At 37.9% G+C, this 15,584-nt stretch overlaps 1 protein-coding gene and 1 pseudogene across 1 annotated transcript in view; both read right to left on the bottom strand.

Annotated features, from left to right (window-relative positions):
• LOC6034096 (transcription factor SPT20 homolog) overlaps positions 1-13,769 on the bottom strand; it is a 197,911-nt gene extending 184,142 nt beyond the window's left edge. Inside the window, exon 1 of the mRNA XM_038265432.1 lies at positions 12,411-13,769. The gene's annotated coding sequence lies outside the window, so the exon portion shown is untranslated. The remainder of the gene's footprint in view (positions 1-12,410) is intronic.
• On the bottom strand, positions 4,918-6,707 carry LOC6049695 (annotated as a pseudogene).
• Positions 13,770-15,584: the final 1,815 nt, after the last annotated feature.

Below are 15,584 nucleotides of genomic sequence, written 5' to 3'. Positions count from 1 at the left end.
TACATTGATGCAGAAATAATAACAAATAAAATTTCAAATCCAGAAGGTCGCAGAATTGGGTACGCTAATATTTTTTATAAATCTGCCTAAGCAAAACTGCCATAATATTGATCTGAAGTGGTCATTCTAATTTGGAATTGACTGATTTTTCAGGTAAAAATACATTTTTTTTTAAACAGGCCGAATACATGAAAGTTGACAACGTAAGAAATAACTGCATTTTTCATAAGCCCTGTATGACATTTGAGGTGAATGTGGTTATATCCACTCAATTCACTGGACATTTTCACTGGGTTAAGTAAAATTTTGCTCACATCGTATCGCATAAAGCCTCCTTTTATATTACAGAATTTTGATTTGATTGTGAAAAAAGTGAAATAGATGAATACTAAATTTCGATAGAAATTTTATGCATCGTCAATATTGTTTTTGTATATTTCAGCATTTATTTGGCTTATTCTTAACTTTAAAAAAAAATTGCTACCCATTTCTATATATTTTATTGAAAAAATGCATGAGTATTATATTTACGTATATTTATGTTAGTAAATTTGATTTTTTTAAATATTTTATCATTTCTCCTTAGATACCGGCATCTAGAGCAAATAATGACAAATGTTATAAATGGGTCATTCCAGGTCAACTGAGTATACTTTTGGACTCGACCTTCACCGATTCGGACCAAACTTAAGAATTCATGAAATTTATGCATGATTTCATGAAGTTTATGCATGATTTCACGATTTTTTTTACGCCTTCAAAAATAAATCATAAAAAATATTCCAGAACTCATGAATTCTGTGCACGAATTCATGCATAAAAATTCATGATTTCATGAATTTTATGCATGAAATCATGAATTTTTATTCACGATGTATATTTTTTCGACCGTAATCATGAATTTTTATTCATAAATTCGTGAATATTTTTCACGACTACATGCATCTATTTCATGAAATCATGAACATTATTCACGTTTACGAGTGAAATCGGCCATGGAAAGTCATGCATATTTATTCACGATTCCTGGATAATTCGTGCCCAATATGCATAGTTCAAAAATTCGTAAAGCAAAAATCGCGTTATTCACGATTTCATGGTACGATTTGCATGATTTCCGGAACACTTTTTTTTCCGTGTTGGAGGGAACGTTCATCTATCGATAGTTAACAGAAATCTCAAGTTTGGTGCTGATTGGACCATCCCTCTATTTTTGGCACCGCCCTCTTTTTTGACGATTTTCTAAAAAACCTTTTTTTATCATAACTTTGCAACTATATGAGCAAAAGACTTTCTACAGGTTGCATTTTATAGAAAATTGTCCAAGGAATTTGATAAAAATAAAAATTTTAACCTTTAAAGGAAACTATTGGCACTACGCCCCCCGGGGCATGGCCTTCCTCTAACGTGGGATTTCTGCTCCAGCGCCTCTGACGAGACAGGAGAAACCGGGACCGACGTTTTACTTCACCATCCGATAGAAGCTCAGTGGATAAGGCGGGAATCGAATTTTACCGTTTTAAGTATTAAAATTCAGTTTCGACCAATTCCTTATATTTTTATTTGTTTTATTGTATCACCATCGTGTTCCCCGGACAATTTTATGACAATTTCAGCAATATCCCAGGTGTAATTGAAATTGAAAATTCACAACCCGAGAAAATAATGTAAATTTTTAAATGTTATATGAATGAAAAAAGCTTTGCAACTGTCAACCAGTTATTGTCAGAAAACAATTAAATTTAAATATGACAATCCTCGAACAATTGGCAACGTGTTTATGACAAATTTAAAAAAAAAAAAGAAGGAATAAGCTAATTCTTGTCTAATTTTCAGCTTATCAAAATATTGCAATACATTAGCATTGAACTGAAGTTAGAAAAAGTGTTATCGACCATCTAAAAAAAAGCAGCACCTTCCATTCAGAGTCCTCCATAAAAGTTGATTTGGTAGTGAAAAACTGAGAAAATGCTATGCATAAGTTGCTCAGCATAGAATGCTTCTAAATGAAACTATTTTCAAATTAAAAATATATTAACGTGAAGACTTCCATCATTGTCATGATTTTTCGTTCAAAGATATAAATTTTGCGTCGCTTTCAATATTTTGACAAAATTCTTTTAACAAGTTGTTTAGAATAGGGCCCTACACATGCTGATTCCTTTTGGTAACGATTATCCCATTCTTTGTAAAGTTATGGAAATCGTCATTAATCAATGATTGCCAACTAGGACGTCAATGACTGTGCCACAAAATTTTATAAATTTTGAAGCACAATTGGTTTAGATCAATAATTCTTTCAGTGGCTTCAAGAAGGCAACAACCGGCACATGCTGATTCCTTTTGGTGCTGAAATTCGTTAAATTGAATTTAATACAGAATATTTTATAGTGATGATCAATTTTCTTCGAAAATGATCAACGGCTTCACCTTAAGAGCGAGTTTTTCACCGATGTGAAACAGGTCGTATCGAGGTGCTCCGATTTGGATGAAACTTTCAGCGTTTGTTTGTCTATGCATGAGATGAACTCATGCCAAATATGAGCCCTCTACGGCAAAGGGAAGTGGGGTAAAACGGGCATTGAAGTTTGAGGTCCAAAACACATGAAAAATCTTAAAATTGCTCGCATTTCCGTAAAACTTCATCAATTCCAACTTTCTTAGATGCATTCAAATGGTCTTTCGAAGCCCTTCAAAATGTGCTTTAGACATCCAGGATTGGTTTAACTTTTTCTCATAGCTTTTGCAAATTACTGTTAAAAGTGGATTTTTTTAAAACCTTAATAACTTTTGGCAACAGCCTCCAACACCCATACTCCCATAGGTCAAAAGTTAGGGAATTTTATGGACTATAAGCCTACGGTATTAACTTTTTGGCCAATCGCAGTTTTTCTCATAGTTTTTCGATTTTTCTAGAACAAACATTTTACAACGTTAGTTTTTGCTCTGTAGGCCTCCATAGCGGCACTTTTTGGTCTCAATTTTGACATATTCGGAATCCTCAGAAAATTTTACATTAGATTGAGGTGTTGGAATTTTGAATTTGATTGGAAAAAATGGCATTTAGAATTAATCAAAATATTATATAGAATTTTGTCGGATTAGGGGTAAACAAGTTTTCGCCTACTTCATACAGCATTTGACGTATTGATCATAGGGTAAATAAGATCTATTTCTTTTTTCAAAAATGTTTTATTTAAATATTTTTTAAATCAAAATTACAACTCCAATACTTCTAACTTACGTGAAATTGACCGAGGATTCCGAGTATGACAAAATTGAGACCAAAAAGTGCCGTCTTCTTGGCCTACAGGGCAAAAACTAACGTTGTAAAATGTTTGTTTTAGAAAAATCGTAAAACTATGAGAAAAACTGCGATTGGCCAAAAAGTTGATACCGTAGGCTTATAGTCCATGAAATTACCTATCTTTTGACCTATGGAAGTATGGGTGTTGGAGGCTGTTGCAAAAAGATATTAAGGTTTTAAAAAAATCCACTTTTAACAGTAATTTGCAAAAGCTATGAGAAAAAGTTAAACCAATCCTGGATGTCTAAAGCACATTTTGAAGGGCTTCGAAAGACCATTTGAATGCATCTAAGAGAGTTGGAATTGATGAAGTTTTACGGAAATGCGAGCAATTTTAAGATTTTTCATGTGTTTTGGACCTCAAACTTCAATGCCCGTTTTACCCCACTTCCTTTGCCGTAGAGAGCTCATATTTGGCATGAGTTCATCTCATGCATAGACAAACAAACGCTGAAAGTTTCATCCAAATCGGAGCACCTCGATACGACCTCTAGAACAAACCGAGCAGAATCTACAAATACTGCCTCTTAAGCGCTTTTAGACAAAAATAAAAAATCGGTGCTGCTTGGATTTCAAATTGTTATTCTGCAACTCACTGGATCCAGAAGCAAAAGTTGCACCGAAACAAATCTTCAATTGTAAAGTTTCGTGTAACCGCTGAAACAAGTTTTGCTAAGCAAATTCAAAATTTAGCACGAAACAAAAGTTTCCAATCACAAAAGTTTCCTTCTCTAGTTTGGAAAGTGTTTGTTCGTACAACAAACACACATACCAACGCAACTCGCCACTCTTTCCCATGAACTCCTCCTGCAAGTGGTTTACAATCTGACGGTAACAATATCCTTCACACTCGTGAGCCTGTACACGGTGTTAGAGCTGAGAAGCCCAGGAGTATTTTATTTCCAGTCGAGATTCATTACCGCACTTATGGTGGTAGAAGCGAGAAACATTTTAAATGGGATTGAACGTTTCACAAAAGTAAAGGTCTCCAATCTGCTCTTTTGAAATGTTGACCCCCCTTTCAACAGTATGTTCGAGATGGTCTGCCCTTTTCCAGTGCTGGTAGTGGCCCTGAAAATGCTAATTAAATTACTTGCACTCGATGAAGTCTGCCCTGTTACTCTTTGCTCCAAGTTAGTACAGCGCACTATAGTTCGCTAGTTGGCCCTGTTTCCTTGGGGCGACTTGAACAACCACTCAACTTTTTCCCAATAAGTATGTTCAAGTGTGTGCGTGTGTGGGAAAATCTTATTAACTTATCCTTTCTAATTAGATTACCGGGTGGTGAGTCTCCCCGACCAGTTCAACCCCTTTCGTGGCAGTTGGTTCGTGTTGAGTTGGGTTAGCAACGAACAAGCTTGCGTTGAAACAGTGTTTCATCGCAGAACCAAAATCCCTGCAAGCACTTGAGCTTCGGAGAACACAGAAATCAGCTTTGGCCGACGTGTTTGAACAAGAAACAAACGCTCCGTTTGGTTTTCATGCCACACGTGCACTTCACTCTCGTCCTATACGTACATGCGAAGACAACGGACAAAGGACTATAGGTTAGAAGGTCAAAACCACTTTTCCATCCTTTTCAGCGCTGAAAGGTCAAATAAAACAAAAGATTGGGGTGGTTAAAAACATAGTCACAGTGTATTTTTGCCACTTGTCATACAACCAATGGTCAAAACTTCTCAGAGTCTTGTTTCTGAATGTATTTTAAGTTGGTTTGATTGTCAATCGACCACGAAGGGTCGAATGTGTGAAGACATCCTTTTTTCGTGTCTCTCGAATTTGTTAGGGAGGGGAATGTAAAACATTCTCCCTTAGTGGCAAACCCTTCTGGGTAGGTCCAACCTTTGCGTGTCCATCGAGCGGGGACAACGAATTCAATCTAAACACACTCGCCCGGTGCCAAATATAGGCTCGACGAGATTGCCTGAGGATGATGTCACGGATCATGTTATTGTCCGTAGGGGTGCACACAAGGCAAGGAGAGTTCAGGATGAATAATTTGTTAGGTAATTTACTGACCACACACTGGCCTCATCTGATACCGAAGACATCTTCTAACGATGGCTTGGTGAAATGAGTTGGTGGGTTGGTGACCACATATGGAGGTACTTCCGTTGGTTTGTTTGGTTTGAAAATCGTGAGAAATTGGAAACATCCAGTTGATGAACAAACATCTCTAGAATCTACTTTCTTCGAATCATCAGTCTCGTAAACTTCAATCCTTGGCTTCCCCAACCACTGTTCCAGTTGATTGCGTTCCAGTTCTTTTCGTCCAAATGTTGTCCATTAAGATGGCTAAAAAAAGGAAACACTTTACCATAAAGCTTTGGAACTATCCACTTCCACATACCTCTCATGACAATTATGGAACCACCAAGCACCTTTCGTAATTTCCGCACAATTCTTAGGATTGGTATCGTAATCCCTATCGATCGTCGTAAACTTCATTCCCTTGTGCTTCTCCATCGAATCACCCGCAGTTCCAGCAAACCCACCAACGTTCAACAACTTGTACTGTTGATCTTCTCCAGCCACTGCAAACGACGCGTACCGAGCGTACTTGTAAGCCCCACCAAAGTCCTCCAGCTCAACGAGCAGCTCGTGCGGGAACTCTTCGTCAGCCGATGAACCACTTCCAAACCCAGCCAAAACTCCTCACCAACCACTCCAAACCCTCCCGATACTCCGACCAACTCCTGGTAAAATTCTCCGACCCATCGAAACGCTGCTGAATGACCAACCAATGACCTCCGAAACGCTGAAGTTCACATAACACGCTCATCGTCACCCCCGCAGAGTTCGGCACCTTCATCCTGAACAATCCGGAAGACTTCGATTCGGCGCAACTGCACGACTCGATAGTCGCCGAGTTCTTTCCCCCTTCAGGTTTCACCCGCTCCAAGCTCTTCCGAATGAGGTCATGGTTGGCGCAGACCGACTGGAGGTTCAACACCTGCCTCGAGTAGGCGGTTACCAGCGAAATGTTAAAGGACAGGTCGTCCACCTGGGCGGTCAGCTGCTTCTGGTGGTGTGCGACCAGGTTGTTGGTCTGCAGCTGACGCTCCTCGAGCGATCGATGATTGTTCAGGACCGTTTCGCCGAGCTCCCTCACGTGGACGAACATCTCCAAGAAGCTTTAAGCGATAATTGAGGTTAGGATTTGTCACGACCAAGGAACCGCTTGAACCTACCTATACTGGAGATGATCCAGGCGTTCCTGAACAATCTCATAGCCGATCCCGTTGCTGGTAGATTGGTCTAGAGTGTTGTTTTCAACTGCTACTGTCCCTTTTCGGAACCACAAAGTAACAAACAGAATGTGGAGAAGGTACGAGCGCATGATGCGACTTTTGCAAACCAAACTACTGAGCTTTTTGTGTCGAAGTTGGGCTGATTTTTATACCATCAGACCATTGCATGAGAACGGAAATTGCGGTTTCGAGACTTTTTATCATCTTAAGTTGATATGCTTGAGAGCTACACAAAAAAGGTACACCCAAACGGCGATCGCATTATTTTGTCTCATATCTGCATGGAAGTACATATATCACAGTAGTACAAATTCACGTATGTTTAGCAGGGTAAGCACTCGCTCTTAACTCCATCCAATTTGCTGATTGGGCGAGATAGGACGCCGTCTATTTTCAGACGATGACTCAGCACTTTTCCACTTATGAACTTTAAAAAAACAGATGGCAGCACGATGTTACGCCACATCCCTATTGAATGTCAAAGTGCTGATATGGCATCATTAGAGGCACGCTGGAATTAAATGCTATTCCCCTAGGGGTATGACAATGGAACACTTCCATTCGAGCAGTTTTGTTTTTATGTATTCCTTATGGGAGAACTTTCAATTCTACCGAGGGACGGAATATTCGCAAAACAATCAATTTCGCTTGCGAACTTTTTTCGCTCCTGAAATTCTCCAAGCAAATCAATCTGCTGATGATTTTTTTGTGAATTTCCTTGTCAGCACCACTTAAAATCATTTATTTCACTTTGTTTAGACACATTGCCCATCTACAAAATGTGACTGCTCATTATTCGACGTGTGACGTTACACTTGCAAATGTAGTAGTGAAAAAGATGTTTCGCCGAATAAGGCTGGTACAAATATTTTTAAAAGTTTTTGTCACCCCCCCTTTAAAATTGGCCCGAAAAATCAGGGGGCAAAAAAAAATATTTTTACAATAAACTTCAAAATTTCAATGAAAATTCAAGTGCAATCAGCTGAAATCAAATTAAAATACATTCTTCTGCATTTAAAATCATTTTTAGCGTGTTTGGGTTTATTAAAAAATCTTAAGATTTTTTGAAAATTTTCGATGCAAAACCTTTTTTTTCGATACAATTTTTGTTTTTGTCAGATCTTAGATTTTTTGAAAACTAATGATTGCAAAACAACTGAACTAGTGTAAAATGCATTTTAAAACCCTTTTGCCTTCCTCACTGAGGTAAGGCTATAATCCTGCTCTAAAAATGAACTTTGAATCAAAACTTCGTAGACCCACCTTCATGTATACATATCGACTCAGAATCGAAAACTGAACAAATGTCTGTGTGTATGTGTGTGTATGTGTGTGTGTATGTATGTATGTGACCAACAAACTAGCTCATGTTTCTCGGCACTGGCTGAACCGATTTGACCCGAACCTGTTGCATTCGACTTGGTTTAGGGTCCCATAGATCGAGTTTTATACAGATTGAAGTTTTGATAAGTAGTTCAATAGTTATGTATAAAAATGTGTTTTCACATATATCCGGATCTCACTTAAATGTATGTAAACTATGTCCGGGTCCATCATCCGACCTATCGTTGGTTAGGTTATCAAAAGACCTTTCCAACGAGCCTAAAACATTGAAGATCTGGCAACCCTGTCTCGAGATATGGCCACTTAAGTGATATTGATTTACTTTTTGGAAGCCGGATCTCACTTAAATGTATGTAAACTATGTCCGGGTCCATCATCCGACCTATCGTTGGTTAGGTTATCAAAAGACTTTTCCAACGAGCCTAAAACATTGAAGATCTGGCAACCCTGTCTCGAGATATGGCCACTTAAGTGATATTGATGTACTTTTTAACTCCGGATCTCACTCAAATGTATGTAAACTATGTCCGGATCCACCATCCGACCCATCGTTGGTTAGGTTATGAAAAGACCTTTCCAAAGAGTTCAAAACATTGGAGATCTGGCAACCCTGTCTTGAGATATGTACACTGAAGTGATATTGATGTACTTTTTAACTCCGGATCTAAAAAAGAGATGAAATTTTTGTATCTGAAAGAGATGAAATTTCATATCAGCCATTGTTGGTAATAAGTGAGGAAGGCTCTAACCACATAGGTGGATTAAGTTAGTTTTTTCATTTAAATGTGAAGACTATGGCTTGTTATTTAAATTTTTATATTTTTTTTATTTTTTTGCCCCCCCCTTGACCTCGGCCAGGGCCGAGGGACAAAAACTTTTTTTAATATTTGCATCGGCCTAATCAAGACGATGATTTTTTTAGATTCCTTTTACCAACCTTTCGTGCGCGAGAGAGGAGAGCATGCTCCCTTCGGATTTTTTTTTTCTCTTAAAGAACATTCAAAGATTATCTTTTGATGATGATTATTCCATCACTGTTTCTAGGTACCGTAAACCGGGGTGACTTTGATAGGATTTCAATTTATTTTTGGAATGTTTCCGAACTGGAAAGGTTTTTCTCAAGATTATTATTTTTAAAACATGTACTGGTGTAGGCCACACAAAGTTCATGCACTATTTCTGGAAAAAGTTATTTTTCATAATGTTCAGAAAAATAGTTACGTTAAAAATTCTCATTTCAAATTCCGGGGTGACTTTGATAGTCATAGTTTTTTTTTGTTAAAATCAGATTATAAGTGCTCAAACGTCATTTTTACGTTAAATGAACCATCACTAAGGTTGATGATATAGTTTTCAAGAAAAAAATCTATGTTGATACGAAGTTAGCTAAGTTTTAAGGCTTTTTAACAAAATACTTATAAATTTTAGGTAAAGTTGTTAAAAAGTCGAAATTTTGCCTGTAATTCGTTAAATCTCGTATTGTTCATAAAATTATCGATTTATATTACATTTTTAACTGAATTCGAAGCACAAATCACAAGTTTTCACATTTCATATGAAATTTGTTCAACTGAAATTGCCCTTAATTTTGGATTTTTTTTTGAGTTATGTTTCAAAAACACATATTATTTAATATTTACAAAATTAGTTTACCTTCTCCTAGTGGAAAATTTTCCAAAGAATCCTAAAATGTATTCCATTTTCCGATTCGAAATAATGTTCATTGAGAAAATCATGACACTTTGAGTAGTTTGAAATAATGCCTTTCATCAAAATTTTTTTTGAAAATAGTTAACTAACTTTTTTAAACCTTTCAAAATGTTATGAAAAGTTCTTCTTGATGTACTTTGAGTACTCCTCTACCATGGTCAGTATGGTTCCAAACCATTCCGTACGTATTTAATTTGTATTCTTCATTTTGCGGAAAAATCTCAAACCTATCAAAGTCACCCCGGCTATCAAAGTCACCCCGTTTTACGGTACCACTCGAATCCGGTGCCCCATTTTGTCCGTTACCGCAAATTATCGACATAACCGTCGGTTTTGTTTTTTGACAAATTTTGCCAGATTTTTCACTTAATGCCCATTTTGAACAACTTTCTGATAAAAATGAGAGGAATTTAATTGAAAATCATAAAATTTAGAATGAGTTTTGCTTAAAGTAAATGTAAATTCAACATTTTCAGGCCCTTTTAATTAGTTAAAACATCTGAATTCTACAAACTTTTGAATTAATTCATATTCTTCCTCATCTTCATCATTCAGAATTATACGATTTTTGTCTACCAGATTTTTCCAGATTTTTAATCGATACTTTGCCAGATTTTCCAAATTTTGACCTGGTAACCCTGCTCTGAAAAGTTGCTCGAGGACGCGCCAGCATTATATGTGTTGGTGAGAACTACAGATAACTGACATGTTTCTGATTCTGATATATATTTTTCCTTTGGGTGTAGGGGTATTTTTATTGTTTAAGAGTCATTTTAAAGCTAAAGTTTATTTAGATTAGATTAGATACGAACGAAATTGCACGAAACGAATGAAATAATCATAAAAGTGACATGTTTTTTTATTGCAAAGGTTTTTTCTAAAGAAATTTAACAGAAAAACACAAAAAAGTCCTCTAAATTTCAAAAAAATGTATGTTCAATTTAAATGCTTTAGTGTCCGCTTTACATATATGAAAATTTTCAAAAATCGTAAGCTTCTATTCAATTTGATTTTCTCAACAATGCTGTATCTAATAGATTAATACTAGAGCTAGTGATTTTTCACAACAGAAAAATCTAAATTACGCGGCATGCCAATTACAAAACATTTAAATTTCACGGAAATTTCACGGTACTCTCAAACTTGTTTAAAATAAACTTTTATATGTAAACTTTTAGCAAAACTATTAACAGAAAAGTTTCTTCAATGTTAGCAGTAGGTCTAGATACAATATAAAACCCCCTGTCACAATTTATTTATTTGAAAAAGGAGTTTTGGATTTATCTTGGGAAATTTTGAAGAATTTCCGTCAGTTGAATTATAGTTTTTTTTATTAGGTCCTATAAATAAATGTAATCATTGAGTGTACCCCGATTACTCTAATGAACATTGACATAAGGTGTGAAAGGGATACAGTCAATGTAAACATTTGTTTATAAAACCTAATAAAAATTTTCAAGAATTTATGATTCAACTGTTTTAATTTTATTCAGATTTTATAAAATTAATTTAATTACATACCTCCAAAGCGAAGCAAGTCCTGAACCTCTGATTCATGAAAACTAGAATCAATAAAATATGTGCAATATAGATGTTTTTTTGTTTCCTTAATTTCATCAATAAGGAAATTTAAGTATTTTAATAAAGTTCAGGCAAAACTTGATTAAAAGCAGTTTTTACATTCATTGATAATGCAAGAAAAATATAAGGGTAATTCTCTACCAACTCACACAAAATCGGGAAAAGTCTTTCAAAACTTTTTTTTCGTAAAATCGCGATAACTCGTGATGCTCATGAGCAAACCCCTTATGTCTATGTCTATCAAAATTTTTGTAATTGTCTGCTCTGCAACTTTGTAGAACATTGTTACACTCTAAAAAATAACCCTGCAAAGTTAGAAAAAACACGATATTTTAAAATGAAAAATTTTGTTCTAAATGAAAAAATTACCCTTCTGGATCAATGTAGATTCGAAAAGTACATTAAATTTTCCATAAAATGACATGTTCCAAAATAGTTTCTTTGACACCAAATTTCTATCTCATCAACGTTTCAGGCTGCAAATTATTGAAAAACACATCTTTTTTCGCATGTTCAAAAAAAATGTCGTATCGCCCCTCCGACCTCCGGACCTCGGATTCGTGATCAGGGACAAAAGTTACCCCTTAGGAAAAGGTTTTACGCAAATCGAAGAGGGGTCGGGGCAACTGCTGTGTGAGTTGGCGGAGAATTACCCATAATACATTGCAAAATGATTAACAAATATGATTTCAATATGTATTATTTTTCTTATCAAAACGGACCCACACGTGTTAAAACTAGTTATAATAGATAGACCGTTACAATATTTTGCATAGTTCATGACGCTGTAATTTAAATTTTTTAACATTTCTATTTTTTGCTCCCCCCTCGATTTTGGTCAGAGTCGAGGGACATAAACTTCAAAAAATATTTGCAGCGGCCTCATAGCATAGCATAGCATTACTAACTATAATTATTGGAATAATTAAATGCAGGAAAAAGCATTTTTTTTTTCACAGTTCCGATTGTGCTCCTGGTTTTACCAAATGTTTGTCAGTTTCTGAAAATAAATAAAATCCTCCCCGACATTGACCTTAACAAATACTTGCAACGGCATGGAATCAAGCAAAAAAAATATAATTTTATGGTTCTAATGTATACAAATTACTGCTCTTAAAACTTCATAAGCAACCAATTCAACCTTTGAAAACCCATTTCCAATGTCAGTTCACAGTTCAATGAACCGCACTCATCATCGCGATCCGGAATCCACGTACCTTTTCACGTGGCACGAGTCGTCCTTCCCCACTCCTCCAAACTCCGCGGGACATTTATCCTTAACCTGCCGCTGCCTGTGCCTGAGACGACACCAACCCCGACCGACCTTCACCGCCACCAACTCACGTGGATTTATTTTACGTGTGTGCGGCACTGTAATGTGTTATCCTTTTTTTCCGATTTTTCCCTCCGACGCGCAAAATTGGCAATTCCGGCAACGACGTAACGGCCACCTTTCGAGGTTTGTTATCTTTTCATTTGCACATTTTTGGGGCCTAAATTTTCACGATGAAATAAACACATTGCCGTACTGCGCTACACCACCACCAACACCACCATCAACACTAGGGTAGCGTTTTATGCACCAACACAATCGCAGGGACACGCTTGGCTTTTTTGGGAGTGTGCGAGATCCTTTTAGGTTATGTACGTGAGGAAAATTCGACGGAGGGGAATCGGGGTGGAAGTGGGCAAATTTTCCGCCTAATAGCTTCACACACGAGTTGTGAGAGACTCACTTTTGAAACGACCCTAGCATCCTAGGCCCGAGGGCAACCACCTGCCCCGGAGGTTGGAAGAAGGTGCGGCGGGGGGGTCGTCCATAGATTATTATCAACGCTCTACGGCAGTAGTAGATGTGTGTAGCGTACGACGTGACGACAGTTTGTCGGAGGTTGGCAGATTACACGGCTTTAACGACGGTCTGCGACACTCTCCCTCTTTTTTTTTTATTTCTACGCTGCACAATATTTACACTTGGCTGAATACTCCTTTTTTATGATTTTCCATCAATCACTCTGGCGCTTAACGTGGCGCTTTCCAGGGTAATTCGAGACCTTTCCGGTCGCACCTTTTCGCTATCACATTGCTGGAACCTTGTCAACACTCGTTTAACGTGCAGTCAACGTGACCTCTTGGCTTAGTTACAGGTCTCATGTTCAATCCCGAGCAAACGTTGTGTTTTTCAAGTCTGCCAGCACAACTCCGAAATTCCACGCGACAAAAACTTCCCCCAAAATCCTTCACAAAACTTTCTCCCCTTCTCACTCTCTCTCTCTCACTCGGAGCCGTCTCACTCACTCCCTGCAGAGTCAGACACTTTCCCGACTCGCGTCGCGACGTTTTTCTCACCCCCACCGCCTTCAAAAGCCTCCTCCTCGAAGGGCTTTTCAGCGCCGCCGGTCGACTGGCCGCCAGAGCTTAATCCACGCCTAATCCCAGGTAATCCTGCATAATAACACCGTAACGCGCGTAACGCCTCACTGTCTCAAGCCCCACCAATCGATTAGACGGGACACCCGGACACGGCCCGAAACCGTGAAAAACTCACGTCACACACGCACGCACTGTCTGGCACGAAAGCTAGAGAAAAACTGAAAATCGGGCAAATTTTCCCGTCCAACCGAGTGCCGTCGATTCGATTTTCTCACCACCGGCAGAACAGCAATAGAGATTTTCCCCCAGTGCGAGACCAAGCGAGAGAGCACCCCAACTCTCACCAAAACATCCTCGCGGCGAGGAAAAACTCTCAAATTTTACTCTCGCACGCACACCACGCCGCAAATGTTTTCATCTTTCTAACCCCCCGTGTGCGGGGGGCCGCCGTCACCAATACACACGCACGCAGAAATTTCACGCTCTCACCCCATTCGTGAAAAACGAGAAAAATGAATTATTTACGCGCGCTCACGCTCTCTCTCTCCCGCTCTCTCGGGAAACTTCCTTTTATTCGTTTTTCCCTGCCCCGACTTGTTCCCACAATCTTACTGTGATGAGCTGGTGTGAGTGGCGGTGGTTGGAAAATCGATCGATTTGTTTTCCTTGTGGCTCGCTCGCTCGTCGTCGTAGTAGGCTCTGGTGGCTCAGTGTGTGTGTTTTCTGTCACTTGTTTTTCTTTTCGCTCTTGGAAAATCTAGCTCATGGTCTGCCTTTCCGAGGTTGGTTGGTGGTGTCGAATGTTGCAATACAGGGATGTGAGGATTTTTTGACATTTGTTGCATTTCTGATTGGGCAGATTTTTTTGAGTAATTTTTCTATGACAATAATTTTGGCAGCTGTCCATACAAAAATGCTATCAAAATATTCATAAATCGGTAAATTAAGACATTTTTTTATAAATTTAATGTCTTCTTAATTTTCCTTTTCAAACAAGAAATTTAGCTACGCTAAATTGGACATGTTTTGCGTTCCTCACTGAGGTAAGGATATAATCCTGCTCTAAAAATGAGCTTTTCTCAGAAAGCTCATAGACCCACCTTCATGTATACCTATCGACTCAGAATCAAAAACTGAACAAATGTCTGTGTATGTATGTGACCAAAATTCTTACTGAGTTTTCTCACCACTGGCTGAACCGATTTTGGTCAAATACGTTCCATACGTACCTATTGATTTTTATTAAGTTTCGATAAGTAGTTCAAAAGTTATGTACACCCAAAGGAAAAATATATATCAATATCTGCAACAGTGGATTTGCTGCAGAAAATGTTACATTTTATAACATTTTTTGCAGCAAGCCCGTAGTTTATTTTTGCCCGTGTGTAAACATATCAGCGATCTGCAGTTCTCACCAACACATATAATGCTAGCGCGTCCCTGAGCAACACTTCAAAGAGATAAATATGTTGGTGGTAGCGTGTCGGATCAACAATTAAGAAGTTGATGGTTCAATCCTCGATCTATAAAGATATTTTTTGCAATACAATCAATCGGCCGTCGGTAATGTCGATGATTGTCGATAACGGGCAAAAATGTCATACCCCTATATCGCAAAAAAAAAATGCATGAGGACAGTTTTCATGCAGAATCTGATATACTTTCATGCCGCCATGCATCACAATCATGCGACAGCCGTTTGGGTGTATAAAAATATGTTTTTGTATTTATCCGGATGTTAGATAAGTGATCGGAAATCGACTCAAATACCATCATGTTATACATGGTTGGTTAGGTAATCAAAAGACCTTTCCAACGATTCCAAAACGTTGAGAATCTGGCAACCCTGTCTCAAGTTATGGCCACTTAAGTGATTTTTATGCACTTTTCCGAAGCCGAATCTCCCTTAATGTATTTAAACTATGCCTGGATACATCATCCGACCCACCGTTGGTTAGCTAATCTTAAGACCTTTCCAACGACTCCAAATCATTGAGAATCTGGTAACCCTGTATCCG

Source organism: Culex quinquefasciatus, chromosome 3, assembly GCF_015732765.1.
Source record: "Culex quinquefasciatus strain JHB chromosome 3, VPISU_Cqui_1.0_pri_paternal, whole genome shotgun sequence".
In the NCBI taxonomy this organism is placed as follows: Eukaryota; Metazoa; Arthropoda; class Insecta; order Diptera; family Culicidae; genus Culex; species Culex quinquefasciatus.
This window is presented reverse-complemented; position numbering and strand designations above follow the sequence as displayed.